The sequence below is a fragment of the Alexandromys fortis genome, unplaced genomic scaffold, assembly GCF_014885135.2.
Source record: "Alexandromys fortis isolate MF-2015 unplaced genomic scaffold, M_Fortis_MF-2015_v1.1 scaffold_19, whole genome shotgun sequence".
Classification (NCBI taxonomy): Eukaryota; Metazoa; Chordata; class Mammalia; order Rodentia; family Cricetidae; genus Alexandromys; species Alexandromys fortis.
This window is the reverse complement of record NW_026067890.1, coordinates 15,631,899-15,645,350: the sequence shown is the minus strand read 5'-3', so window position 1 is coordinate 15,645,350 and position 13,452 is coordinate 15,631,899.

Genomic DNA, 13,452 nt, shown 5'->3' with positions numbered 1-13,452 from the left:
AGCACAGAAGGTTCCAGAAAGCTGCTGGAATGAAGCCACACCATCTCCTCCATGGTGTCACCTCTGCTCCCCAGCCACAGTCATGTTCCAGTTATGAGCAGTCTGTGATAACACGCCCCCTCTCCATCCTGCCCCTCTTTCTGTGACATGCAGATAAAATGGCAGCAGGTCAGTAGTCTACCACAGTGTTTATCAATCTGTCATTTCATACAGCATGGTAAACACAGAAGTTTGGGGTACCACTGTTAAACCTCCTGATTTAGGTAGTTGGGTAGCAATCAAGATTTTATACTTACAAAATCTGCTACAGCTACTGTTCTGGGAACCACATTCTCAGAACTAGAGTTATGAACTTGTTCCACGCTGCCCCATGATGTCTGTCTGTCCTATTGGCTTGGTGCTTTTGCCCACTGATTGGACAGACATAACTAGGTGTATCCAGAGTTTAGCAAAGGGCCCGGGTTGTATGTGAGATATTGCCTTAATCACTACTTTTATGATCATATTGGTATCCCTGGGCTTGACTTCCAAAGCAGACATTTCTTCCCAGCATTAAGACAATGGAGACTTTAACTCATGAACTACAAACTAAGTTTTTTTTAAATTAATTTATTTATTTATTAATTAAAGATTTCTGTCTCTTCCCCACCACCGCCTCCCCTTTCCCTCCCCCTCCCCCAATCAAGTCCCCCTCCCTCGTCAGCCCAAAGAGCAATCAGGGTTCCCTGCCCTGTGGGAAGTCAAAGGACCACCCACCTCCATCCAGGTCTAGTAAGGTTAGCATCCAAACTAAGTTTTATATATGAATTCTTGACAAAAAATATTATGGTCATAAGGGGTATTTTCTTCAAATGCTGAAGAATGACCATTTGTCAAACATTCTCTTTTTTTGGGGGGGGGAGGTTGACTGTATTTCAAATAAGATTGACAGGTAACATTCAGGATGCCCAGTCAAATTCAAATATTAGGTAAGCAACAAATAATTTTTAATACAAAGTAAAACTCATGCAATCTTATGAATATACATTAAAAAATTCTCACTGAATTCAGGCAATGAATATAAATTATGAAAGAGGATATAAAACTAATTGTTTTCTATCTAATTCTGTCATGAATTTTTTTTGTTTTTGGCAGTGAATAAGTACATAAAATATATCCTATGTTCAGAAAAAAAAAGTGTAAAATCCAAAGTGAAGCTCCCCAGCTCCAGAATGGTTCCAATATAGAAGCTCACTGAGGTGTACATTCTCTGGGTGTGGCTAATTTTAGTGTGTGATTTTTTTTTTACTTATAAATTGTTTTTATAGTAAAGCTCAGAATTCACAGTTCACCTGAAATCTAAGTTTAACTAGGAAGACTGTATTTTTATTTGTTTAACCCGATATGCTGGTTGTGAGATCCTTTATTATAGCTGACCTGGATATCTGAGTAGGAAATGACATGTAGAGCTTTGGATGGCAGGTGACTTGGCTTCTGCACAAGAACACGGGTCACTGCTGCTTCCAGCAGTTGCTGAGCCAGCAGAGAGCTCGGGCTCTTACTACACAGATGAGGGGCTTGGACAGGAGAGGCTGCTGCCTTCATGTTGCAAAACCACAGGTCATTTCTAGTTGTGACCACTGAGAAGTTTTACTATCACTTTAATGGACAGAAACGCCAAATAATCTTAGATGTGAGCCAGTTCACAGGTCTCCACTCCACCTTTTTTGGGGTTCTCACCTGTATGTTATCATCATAGTCCCCCGACAATGCAAGCATGTTCTTTGTATATGGGAACAGCCTAAAGCAGGTCTGTAATGTCACCCACTAATCAAACAAGTCTGCCATGAAACATGGCTTTACTATGTGATTTCTTTTAGCTCATCACCTTCACGATTGCTAATATGTATATTTAATTATCGGTGTTAATAGGAAATGTCTGCGAATTTCAGCTTTGGAGAATCAGATACATGTTACAAACATTTTACAAGATGTGTTTGGTAGAAATAGAAATGCTGACTCGGGCACACTGTTTTCCTTGGCTAGTCTAAAAGCCATGAGGTCTGCTGGCTCCCCCGTCATTGGTCATGCTACTCAGGCTTAGGTCTGCACGGGACGGAGAGATAAAGGTTGACAGAACCATGGCTTCCACAACCCCAGCCACTCCTTTCCCGAAGTCAGCTTCCAGGCCGGGGAGGCCAACTGGCTACATGAAGAAGGCTTGCTGGAGAAACTCGGGGACGCAGCCAACAGCCTCAGATGAGTTCTCAAGCACAGTTGGGGTTTTAGCCTCACCTTCCAGAGCATTCTAGCATCCCAGCTTCTACTTTGAAAACTACCTCGTCTGTCTGTCTGTCTGTCTGTCTGTCTGTCTGTCTATCTATCTATCTATCTATCTATCTATCTATCTATCTATCTATCTATCATCTACTAAGAGCTATCTGGTCACACACAGAAAAGCGACAATCACTATATTTGTTTTAAACAATGTTTCCTCCTCTCCTTCCACTGCCATTTTTTGCGCTGGGGTCCACCGTTATGCGGCACAGAACATTCCATTCCTTTCTACGTTCATGATGAGGTTCTTGCTATGCCCGGGCCGAGGATTCCAAAGAGAAACAGCCCCTCCCTCATATTCTGCCTTCTAGTCAGCCCTCTTCCCGTTCCTGCCAACACTTCATTGTTCCTTTTAAGGCAGCCTCAGCTTCCCTCCCTCTCAAGTTACGGAGAAACCAGAGACTAGTGTTGACTCCTTACCGTACCATGTTGCCAAGTACATGCCATGGCCCCCATGCCACCTCCCACAGAACCCACCCTTGTCTTCCTGCCATTGGCCAGGTCCTGGTTCCTGCCCTTCCTCCCACCCTGCTCGATCAGCTTCACTTTTTCTGCTGCAGACACGTGCACATCTCTTCGTTTCCACAAGCTAGCAAGCCACACGAGCCCTCTTTCCTCCACGCCCTCTCTTCGGCTTCTAAGTCCTCTTTTGACCTTCACGGTCAAGCTTCTGGATTGTGCTCTCTAACTTCCAACTTATACCTCAATCCGCTGCAACCCGGCTTCCCCTCCGGTGAGTTCACAACTGTGAAAGTTTGGGTGCCTCCTTCTGTGCCAGGGCCACACACCGAGCCAAGCACGTAGGATGTGGAGGGACCGTGGCCATCCCAGCACCCTTGTAGCTTACGGTCTATTTGGAGAGGCAGTTCTGAAACAAATTAACTTAGAGACAGATAAACAGTTATAAATGAAGCTGTTTTGAAAAGGGATGGAGAAGGAGATGTTGACTCTAACTGGCCCCAGACAAGGAGCCTCTCTAAGAGGAGGTGACGTTCAAGTTGATAAAACAACCACTTCTTAGTCCCTTATATGGCTTAGACTTTCTGCAGCTGGCTACTTCAACCCCCTTGCACTAAACACTGGGGGTCTTGTTACTGTTTCTTGGTTCGTCGTCTCCAACTCACTGGTGTCTTCTCTCGGTGCTGCTTGTGACCGCCCTTAGCCCCTTGTCTCACTCATGTCCTCTCCGGCCAGTCTCAAGACATCCCTAGATTTAGGCTCTCCCCAGGTGCTGAGGGCTCCCTCACATTTGGGTGTCCTTCCCAGGTGACTTCCCTAGACCCTCTGCCTTTATTCAGCTGCTTTCTGGGCAGATGAAGCCAGAGTGTAACAGAGTCTGTCTGCCTCTTCCTACTCCACACCACAGTTGCTGAAGCTTCCTGTCTTAGAACAAGGGACCATCCATATTCTACTCTCCTCTCTCCTGGGTCCTCATCCATACACACATATTAAGATACTGTTGCATGTGGTGGATTCTATGTTCTGAAGATTTTGGCTCTTCGTCTTTCACTTCTAGTCCCATCGCTTATCTGACAGCCCAAGCCAGGATGGTAGTCACTTGCTGCCTCCTTAGCCCCACTCCTCCCTCCTCTGCCAGCTCTCTCTACCACTGTCAGCCCAACAGAAGTCATAGTTTTATGCGCTGCTGCTCAGAATTCTCTAATGCCTCCTGTGTAGGTCCTGCCCAGATCTGTTCCTGCCACTTACCTGGTCTTCTCTTGGCCATGACTTGGGACAAAAGGGTGTGCCCAGTCTGAGCCTTTGCCCCCACTGCTACCCAAATCCAGGCATGTGTAAGCTTAGATTCCTGTCCTTTGCTCACAGACAGAAGGGCTACGATGTTCACGGTCAGGAGTAGGTAGCTCCTTGGTATATTTCTTCATGACCTCTTATCCATAGCTGCTGGGGTTTTGGCTCTTATCTGCAGTATCCTCCTCTTGTACTGAACAGAGCAAAGCTCCTAATTCTAAGTAGGTCTCAGTGAAAGTCTCCCATCTGGTTGTAGCAGCCCAGGCACGCTTTCTGCTCTGGCTGCTCTGACTCACCTAGAATGTTTCCTAACCCTTCGTGGGCATCAGCTGGCACCCTCTCCATTTTCCTTGACTTTCCTAGCCCATGCTACCATTTAGACACCAACTAAAGGAAGTCACCTCTACAAGCCAACACATGCGTCTTCTTCCTGCTCTCACTGTGGTGTGGCTTACACTCTGATGGCAGGAGAATCTAGAAGCCACTTAGCCCAGGCATGAAGGCTCATAGCATTACCAAAGTTGCCTACTAATTCTTCGTTACTGTGATTTTCACTGTAACCTGTGAGGTAAAACCATTAATCCAACATCACAGGGGTGAACACTGAGGCTCAGCTAGGTTAAAGTTCATGCCTCAGGTCATATAACTAGGAAGGAACCAGCCAAAGTCCCCGATGGCATCTAGTTTTTTTCAGCTGCCAGCTATAGTCACCTATTGTGTGACTCCATTGTATACTCAATCCTCTTTCCAGCTATTACAAGGTATAGACAAACAGACTAAGACTCAAGATGGCCAGGCATGGTGGTACACATTTTTAACCTTGGCTCTGGGAAGCAGAAGTGGGTGTATCTCTAGGAGCTTCAAGCCATCAGGGCTGGGAAAGAAGAAAGGAAGAAGGAAGAAGGAATGAAGGAAGAAGGAATGAAGGAAGAAGGAATGAAGGAAGAAGGAATGAAGGAAGAAGGAATGAAGGAAGAAGGAATGAAGGAAGAAGGAAGAAGAAGAGGAGGAGGAAGAGGAGGAAGAGGAGGAAGGAGAGGAAGAGGAGGAGGAGGAGGAAGAAAAGGAAGAAGAGGAAAAAAGAAATGTAGAAAGAAATCCAGAAGCAAATGGCTTTAGTACTTTAAGAGAAGATCTGAAGCCTGAAGCAACGTTATAAACAATTATCCTACTAGATTTAAGTTCTAATTTTATATAAGCATTTGTAATTACACATATGTTTAAAGTAGTTTTAAAATTGAAAGCTCAAGTGGAAAACTTGTTCTAAGGAATTGGTTTTTCGTTTTGGTTTAGGTTCTTTGTTATGGTTCCTTTCAAGAAAGGAAAGATTGCTACCATTGTGATGTAGGATATAAAAATCCCTTACTTACGCTCACGAATCCTCAGATAGTTAGAAACTAACTCATTGCTGGTAGCAACAATTAGGTAGCAAGGGAAAGACTTATTTGTGCTCAGTGGTACTAAAATCATTTTCTAATTTTTGCACCGAGATGGAACTATTGCTGAGACTGAGGGTCCTGGAAGACGCGCCATGGCCACCGCCGGTAGCAGGGTTGGCTGCGGCTTGGGAAACAGATGCACGTAAGGGACAAAATGCCCTTTGAGACAGTGCAAAGGAAGGAGCTGACAATAGGCAGATGCTGAAAGAGCTTTCAGCTGGCAGCACCACAAAGTGAGCTCAAAATCGGACCTTCGAAAAGTAAGCGGTTGAAGGCCAGCACTCACCGAATCGCATGGCTCTCTGCAGAAGTCGGGGAGAGCGTTTCCTACGGACAGTGGCCGAGCTGCAGCAGCTGGCCAGAGCCCAGCAGCTGTCAGGATATCTGGCAAATAACCTCAGCAATGAGGTGCTATTTCCTAAGTGTTCAGCAAGAATCACACAGGATTGCATAGTGCCCACCCCGCTCGTGTTTCCCATGCCCCGCGGCCTGGATTTGGAGCCAACGTTGGAAAGGAAGTGCCCAGTTTCCTTCTTTCTGGCTTGTCACATGCCTGCTGAGAGCCTGGGCCTTCTGCTTTCGTTGGTTAACTACTTAATGGGTGGAAAAAGACCTGAAGCGTGGAGAAGTTAGGAGATTTACTGTGCTTTTAAGTCCGAGCCAATAATTAGGTGAAAAGCTCTCCTCGGGGAGGCTAGTGAGACACAGCACAAAAATAGGTCTCTCTTTTCTGTCATTCACTGTGGGCTGCACGGTTTGCCTCCCAACTATTTTCTCCCTTAGACCTCATGCCAAGCCCACAAAACAGGCATTAATCAACCCCATTCAAGAGGTGGGAAAACCGAGGCTGAAGGAGGCAGAGCAACTTGCCTGCTCCCTTGAGAAGTGGTCCCCTTAGCGACAGCCTTGGCCCTCAGCTTCTGTTCGTCTGTGTAGACTGAAGTATCATCCTCATTCGTTTTCACCCTTCTCAGCCATCCAGCTAAAGCCTCCTAGATTCAAATTCAGATAACTCAGGGCCTGTTAGACAGTGTTCTCAACACGCACATTGGTCAGTTATGACCAGTGCAGAGGGAGGTCTGGTTTTGTTATTGTTTTGAAAAGTGATTAACATTTAATAGCATTTTTACTTTTATACATCAAATCTTAGTATTTTGGTAAGCTGATGATAAATATTTTTGTATCCTGATGTGTTTTACCCTTTAAAATAGATACCCCTGTTTCTGGAGTATGAGTTCTGTGTACATAATTGATCCTCCCTCTGGCTCCGGTTCTAAGTCACTTCCTGTTCTATTCTAACTGACCCTCCCCTGTTCCAACTCACCCCCTACTCTGCTCGAACTTGCTCCCACCCCACTCTTACACCCCCAGTCTACCTCACTCCCCCTCTGCTCTAGGCCACCCTCTAGCACTGATCCTCAGCTCTAGCCCACCCCTCCTCTAGCCCTCCACCCCCCACCCTGCCCTTCTAACTCACCTCCCTCCTGCTGACGCACCCCCCCCCCCCCGTGCATGCTCTGCACAGTGAGCCCAGTGACCTTCAGCAGGTGGAGATGAAGGGGCTGCTTTTCATCTCCCACGGTGGATTTCTCCACCAAGCTGTTTTGAAGTGTGAAGGGAGCTTCCAGGGAGGGGGGGGGAAAGCAGGAGGGAAGACTGGGCTTTTGAAACCCTTCGTCTCTGCCATCAGGGTGTTTACTGGAGAAACTTAAAAAGGCCAGATTTTATCAGAGAATCAGATACTGTAGAGATGGCATGTTTTAAGGTGGAAAGCTTGGGTTTTGCGGTGGCGGAGTTAGTGTGGAGGGATCTCAGATGAAGCATCCATTTTAGCATGGATGTTGCGGCAAGCATGTGGAGCAGCCTCAGCTCCACAGGAAGCCTTCCCTTGGGTTTATGCTGCAGAATACCACCAAGTACATGCCTTGTAAGAGTAATTATCTGGGGTGCCTGTGCTTCTTGTTTAGAACCTATAGAGCTGGCCAGACAGTTGGACTTTCTGGTTTGACAGAACAGCAATCACATTTGCAGAAAGTATAAGCATATGTGTGAACAGTACTTTTCTATTTACAGAATGCTATCTCTGAGTTTCCACACACACCAGGAGACGGGTTGGACAAATGCTGTCACCCACTTTTAGGCCATAAGGACCCCCTGCAAACTGCCCAGGAACTCTGAGCAGAGTAGCACCGGGGCCAGTGGAGGAACCCGGGCTCTTTGTGGGTGCCCTCTTTTCCGTGCAGGAACCCCTCAGCTGCTGTCCTTCCTCTTTCCTGAAGCAGGCATTGTTTCAGTGAGGGCGGCACTTTTCACTTTAGTCTAATCATATTCGGATCAGACTAAATAAGCATATTCTTTATTCATGGGGCGTTTAGAAGTTCACTGCTAGCTGGCAGCCCAGAGCCCTGGCTCGGCATTGAAGACTGTAGCATAAGGAGAGGTCTGCCACAGTTCCTGAGGGCTTCCTGGTGCTTAGTGCCCTGAAATGAAAGATCCTTGAGAAAGTTCAGCACCTCTCTCGGGCATGAGAGTTCAACAAATGCCAGCCAACCCGAAACCCCAGATTAGGGTCCATCCTCATTCTAGGCTGCACAGATCTGGGTTAACAAGGGCTGCACATGCCATCTAAGGGCTGTGGTCTCAGGAGAGAAGTCACTCCCTGCCTTAAGGACCTTATTGTGGCTGATCCCACAGAGCACTGTGTCATGACCTAGAGCCAAGACTGATCAGGAGGTGGGTCCCTTTTACATTGTCTTATTTCATGTTGCTCAAATAATATATAGTAGATAGTCTTTTGTTTAGATCTTTAAAAAAATCATTGTTTTAGGAAGTGATAAAGTCTACACCCAGTGTTGGATGCTCATAAAAGTTCAGCCAGGCTCACAATAAATATCCAGCTGCCTCCATTTTCATTTATCAAGAGTGATAAATAGGGGCTGGCAAGATGGCACAGTGGGCAGAGATACTTACTGCCACGCCTGACAACTTGAGTTGAATCCCTGGGACCCGCATGGTGGGACGAGAGACCTGACTCCTCCATGTTGTCCTCTGACATCCACATGCCCACGGTGACACGTTCACTGCCATGCAATGAAAAAATGCAGTTCTTAAAGGGGCTAAATAATCAAAGTAGTTAATACCCTCATTAATTCATTCCTTTTGGTTTAACAGAATTTGGCAATTCACTTTGATATGTATTTTGATATTGTTTCACTTAATCAAGGGGGACAAATTTAATCTGTTTCAGAAAGTCGTAGGGTTGATTATTTATAGAAAGTAGCTTCTGCATTGCACCGGCGCTGTTATGAGATGGCTTCAGTACAGAGATTGCTTTCCGAGTCCCGCAAGTTGGACTGAAATGCTGGAGTCACTACTACTGGAAAAAATACAGGTTTAAAGGACACGTCCATACTGTGTTCCGACTGAGTGGTCTGATTTACCAAAACTACCTCCTTTGTATTTCATTTGCAGATATATGAGTTCTTACAAGAAAATATTTTTGTATCTACCCGATAGTTTTGGAAAGTATTCTGCCAAATAAGGACTTCCTGTTTTTTGTCTTTTAAGATAATAACAAATATCTTCATGTACATTTAAATCTGAACTTGGTCTGTCCCTCCACCTGGGATGCTGTGGAGTCTCATCTGCTTGTTAATCACTTTAATGAAACACAGGGATAGGGGCACATTGATATTTTCCTGGTTACTATAAAAGTCCTCCTCTCATGCCACTGATTTGTGACTCACTGATTGACATAAATCAAGTGACCATGAAGCCATTTTGGTATGAAAACAGAACAGCTTCATTCTAAGCAGACAGCCTAGGGGCTGAGACTTTCGAATACTGGCCAGCATTGACAGGTCCAGTTCAGTGAAGTAAGTTAATTCAAATTCACCTCATCACTTTGATTTTGTATTGTGGGTATGTCTTCTGTGAAGATACAAATGGGTAAATCCCTGGAAAGACCTCAGTGTTAATATGGATTGGGCAGGGTGGGCCTTAATCTGAGGCAATTTTAGGAAGGTCTTCTAGACCTCCAGGGTAGGCAGGTGGGGGCTAGTGAGGAATTCTCCTTGGAGGAGAGGTTCTAGGTATCTTAGAAAAGATGGAACAGGGTCAGAATAAGGAGATCAAATGCTTGCTCAGGGAATAGTATTTAGTAAGATTTCTTCAATTAGTAAATGGTAATTGCATGACATGGGTTCACTGTGACAGTTTTTCTTGTCATATAACATCGTTGATTGATGTCTCACCTTTATTCTTCTTGTACTCTCCCTCATGCTGCCTCATAGCCTTCTTCAAAAGTTTTACTCCTACCTGCCTGTTCCCAAATACCCGGCAGTCGCTTCCCAAATAACAGACTGGGAGGCTTAATATAAATTATAAATGCTCGGCCAGTAGCTCAAGCTTATTACTAATTAACTCTTACATAAAATTAACCCATGTTTCTATTTACGCTCTGCTATGTAGTGGTACCTTTATCAGTATGGCATAGTCACCTCCTACTCTCCCTCCATCTGGCTGACAACTTCTCTGAACTGGCCCTTCTTCACCCTGTCATTCTCAGTTTGGATTTCCTGCCTAACTTTATCCTGTTCAGCTATTGGTCAGTCAGCTTGTTTATTAAAGCAATCACAGTGTAAAGGAATATTCCACTGCATTCTTCCTTTTCTCTCTGTTCCTCTTTTACTTTCATAGTTTTTCTCCTAAATCTTTCATATAAGGGAAAAACATGAAATATGTTCAAAGTTGACTTATTTTGCTTAGTGTGGTGATTTCCATTTCCATTTATTTTCATGTAAATGATATAATTTCATTCCTTTTTGTAGCTGACCATATTTTCTTTGTCCTCATCTGTTGATAGGCACCTAGGCTCCCCCCATAATGTGATTATTGTAAATAATGCCATAATAAGCACAGGAATCAAGGTATTACAATGATGCTTAGAACCCTTGGGGTATATACACAGGAGTGGCATAGTTGGACCACATGGTAGTTCTATTTTAGTTTTTTTGAGGCCTCTTCATGCTGATTTTCATAGTGGCTTGACTAATATACAGTCTTTATCCTGTCATGTCGTCATGCTTCAGAATAACTCATGAATACAAAGAATTTTAAAAATAAACCAATGAAACCTTACTACACATTTACAGTGGTTTGAGTGAGAAATGTCCCGCTTAGTTTCAAATATTTGAATGCTTGTCCATGCTTGGAGGCACTATTTGGGGGAGATTTTGGAGCCTTTGGGTGGAAGAACATTGCTGGAGGAAGAATGTCACTGCAGGAGGTCTCTGAGAGTTTACATCCTTGCCCCCATTGCGTTCACTTTCTCTCCCTGTTTGTGGTTACAGCGATAGTCTCTCCACTTCTTGATTTGGCCAACTGCTCCCATGCCTTCCTCACCATTGCTGACTCTCACTCTGGAACCATAAGCCTAAAGGAACTCTTTCTTCTTAAGTTGCTGTCGGTCATGGTGTTCTATCACGAAGGAACAGGAACCAGCACACACGGGAAGGAGATTTTCTTTTTCTTGTGCATCACCCTACAAACCATCCTTTTGGCCATTGGCCTCAAGACAGGCCCATATATATTTCTTTCCAATAATCAATGACTCTAAATCGATAGCATGGCATGAACATATGGTTTATTAATGATCTTAAATTAACTTCAGAAGAAATCTGATAAGTAATTATCAAGATAGTTCATCTCTGAGTACAAAAACATCTTTAACTGTCAAATGGCCTAAACTATGTCTGTTTCTTCTCTTATGATTAACAGACGTAGAAACTAGTCCCCTATACCCCCCATTTCCTTTCATATCTTACTGGGGACTTTCCAATCCCTTGAGCTGGGTCCATGGGTAAGACAGAAAAAGATGACCGAGGGCCAACTTTGGTCCTGGACATCAAGGATTTTACTGTTCTCAGTTTCTGGGCAATGCTGTCATCAAGTTGAAGCAAGAGACCCCAAGAACGGTGAATGTCTTCTTAGGCTGGCATATCAGTTCCACTCTACACATAAGCTTTGTTTTATGTCTCCACTCAGGTACGCAGGGGAAGAGACATGGGTACTCCTCTCCAAGGTGATAATGGACAGCATTTCCACATCACAGAGTGGGGAGTCAGATCAATTTCCAGTGCTTCAATTTTATAGCCAACATAGTTTATAACATTGATATTAGACCTAAGTTGACCTGAAAGAAATGTATAATGACTTGAAACTGGTGTTATTTCCTTCTTCTATTTTTATGTAATAAACACAAATTAGGCTAGGATTCAGGAAGATGGAGCAATAACTTTGACTCTGCTCTCATTACATTACCTCCATGATCTCTGTTCATGACTATTTAGCTTTCATTGTTTTGAACAATGATATTTGGGAACACATGATCTTTAATATTCCCTTTTAGTTTTACTCTCATAATTTAGAATTTATAGAAAATATGACCCCAGGATGGTTGAAATCAGTGATGTGCTGATAAATGTTACTGGCTAACTCAAAAAAAAAAGCCCCAAATTGTGACAACTGTCCATTTCTGTGAAGTAAATACTCATGAAATAGCTGATTATGGCCTACCATAATGTAGGATCACTAGCAAGGGAGTTTGGAAGAGATTGGCCCAGTATCTTCAGCTGCTGGTTAGCCAGTTCCAGCACAGTAAGAAACCTAAGTTACTAAGTTATCTTTCCCAAAGGACTGCGATGTATGTTGAGAAAAATTTAGTAGTCAAAAGTTTTCAGACTTAACAAGGAAACGGTCATTTTCGCATCATTATCTGAGGATTTCATACTGTGCTCATTCTAATATGCTATTTTGAAAGGCTGGTCGTCCGCACATTGTCTTTCTCAGAAAGCTGTATCATATAGTAATATTTTCACAGGTTGACTCCAGAAGCAATATTTAGCATCTGTCGTAATGCTTTCAATGCTTTTGTTGTAGTTCCAACACCGGCTTTAAGCCAAGATAGGGCAGTGCTTTACTCTACCACTGAGAGGATTAATGTGTACGTCCTGGAAAGTTGGCAACACAGTGCCTGGTACCCATCCATGCTGTTTGTTGACTACAGTGAGCGTTAGAACAGAAGAGGATTATTGAAGTGCTGTAGACAGTGCCAGCTAAAAATATACTGTCTGAAAGGGATGCGAAATTAAGCAGTTGATCCAGAAGGAGACAGACGTTAGGCCTAACTGCTATAGAAGGAGCTATGCAAGTCATGGTCTACTGACAGAAACCATCGTTTGCCAAGGTCCAAGTTCATCCTTCATGTGATAAATACCTATCCTTAAGGCTTCAACAGGGAAAATACTCAGGAACACAAAAATATTCTAATTTTTCCAGTTCTATGTGTTGTATTTGTAATATATAAGATAAATCTGCATTCTAGACAATTGAGAGATGGTAGGTGACCAACTGCATGTGCTGTGAAATGTCAACCATGAGACAGAAAGGCTTGCAATTCTTCCACACGAAATCCAAGGATCTGTAAAGGGTTTTTGGTCTTCAGGTTGAATACCCAAACAGAAATATATAATAAGCATCATCTTGTTTCTCGCCTTTACACTAATAAATATTAAGAAAAATGGCAGGGTGTGATATGATAGGCATGTTTAGAGGCAGCATACACAGCCGTGGGATTGCTGCTTGGCAGACTGAAGCACACAGCCAGCCTTGTGGTGGCAATGAACTTGTCTTCTTGCCTTAGAGAGTTCCAGTGCAGAAGTCAATGGTAGAAGCTCCTCTGGGATGTGAGAGAACACTCAGTACAAATCTCTAAAGAGGTATCATTATTTGGAAGAGGAGAAAAGATGGGTCATACAAAGGTCTGGAACTGTATTTTATAAGTTTTATATAATTTATCATTTTTAGTTTTAAATAGTCAATAGACACACCCTCTTGTGCCTGTTCTAAATCCATCTGTCTGCAATGGGTTTATCTCCCTACACTGAGA